Source organism: Ursus maritimus, unplaced genomic scaffold (assembly GCF_017311325.1).
Source record: "Ursus maritimus isolate PB19 unplaced genomic scaffold, ASM1731132v1 scaffold_14, whole genome shotgun sequence".
In the NCBI taxonomy this organism is placed as follows: domain Eukaryota; kingdom Metazoa; phylum Chordata; class Mammalia; order Carnivora; family Ursidae; genus Ursus; species Ursus maritimus.
Window position 1 is genome coordinate 48,386,113 of NW_024423786.1, and position 1,396 is coordinate 48,387,508.

A 1,396-nucleotide genomic window follows, 5' to 3' on the forward strand; every position below is an offset into this window, starting at 1 on the left:
AATCTGGCAGGGCAGCAAACAGGGCTGAATCTTGGATTCACCTGGGTCCCTCCGCCGAGCCCTGCCCGCCACCAGAGATCCTGGGATGTCTCGGTGCGCAGCGTGGAGGATTCTCCCAGGCTAGCTATGCCCTGTCCCTTGGCTGTCCAACCCTCAGCTCAACAGAACGCAAAGAACCAGGCTCTATGACTCCATGGAGGAACGCAAGGTCTGCTCTCAGCTCACCGTTTCTGATCACTTTGGAAAAGAAGACCCCCAACAGGAGAAAAGGAACTGCATGTTTGCTCGCTTTGGCATTCCCCTCCCTGTCCCCCTCCGCAGTGCAGGCCTCTGAGATGCGCCCCAAGCTGCAAGCCGAGGGGGTTAACAGGAAGCGTCTGGCGTCCTGCAGCTACAGAAGCCCATTGTTCTCTGCCAGTCCCCTCCCCCTCGTCCAGGAAGACCCTCTGGGGAGCCCCTTCAAAAGGGTCTGACCGGTGTCTCCAGGCTGCTGGCCAGCCTGTCGGGAGAGTGAGCACAGGAAAAGGAAGCCCGCCGGGCGCGGGCTGGGGCACAGCTGTCACCGCCACGTCTCAGGGGGTTTCCGAGGAAGGGGGGTGCTCCGCCTTGCCTGCCCCTGGGTGGGGGCAGCCCTCCCTACAGTCCCCATCTGGAAACCAGAAAGCTTTGATCTCCAGCCTTTAGGTACAACTTAAGCTCCTGCCTCTCTCCACCCGTTTCCCCCCTTCACACCACCACCCCTCCCCCATCTCTGGTTCAGAAAGTTTCACACCCCACCCCTCCTCCATCTGATTTCAGATCTTCTCCAGGTCCTAACTGTCAGCTTTTTCCGATTAGCAGACTCCGGTGGAGGAGGGGGGAAACGTGTGCTTTGGTGGGGCGTCCCGGATTTGAGGGGCGCAGGGAGGAGGAGAGCTGTTAGCAATTCCCTGGGAGACCCTGGGGGCGGGCAGGGCGAGGGCGAGCAGCTGGCCACCAGATGTGGGTGGACAGGCTGAGGAAATTAATTGGTGCCAGTCGGTGGCAGGCGGGGAAAGGCAGGTCCCCAGGGGCCAGGGGAGCCGCCTAGGTGCGGGACGGAGCTGAAGGGGCGGGGGTGGGGGTGACAGTGAATGTTGAGATTATTTCTTAGCTGAGAGTCAACGATTTGGGGGAGGGGGGCTGATCCTGGACCGAATGGGGCCGGGAGATTGGAAGGCCACGAGGAATAAAAAGGGCTGGGGGGGGGCGGGGACCCAGGGGGATTTCTGCCGAGAGGGGCTGCGTTAAAAAGGATCAGGCAGGGAGGTGGGTGTGGGGAGGGCTCAAGCCTGGACAAATAGGTGGAGGGCCTTCGGCCTTGGGCTCAGCTCTCCGGGACACAAATCTGGGGAGACCTAAGCTCCCCTTAACACAC

At 61.2% G+C, this 1,396-nt stretch overlaps 1 long non-coding RNA gene across 6 annotated transcripts in view; it reads right to left on the minus strand.

The window, feature by feature from the left end:
- LOC103682138 overlaps window positions 1-1,396 on the minus strand; it is a 12,384-nt gene that overhangs the window by 8,307 nt on the left and 2,681 nt on the right. Inside the window, exon 1 of one of the 6 annotated variants that reach the window (XR_005834612.1) lies at window positions 226-652. The exons of 2 other annotated variants lie outside the window; for them this stretch is intronic. This is a non-coding gene — a long non-coding RNA (uncharacterized LOC103682138). Of the gene's footprint in view, window positions 1-225; window positions 653-1,396 lie in introns of those variants that run through there. 3 more of the 6 variants (XR_573369.2, XR_005834608.1, XR_573370.2) reach the window with 3 other exon arrangements.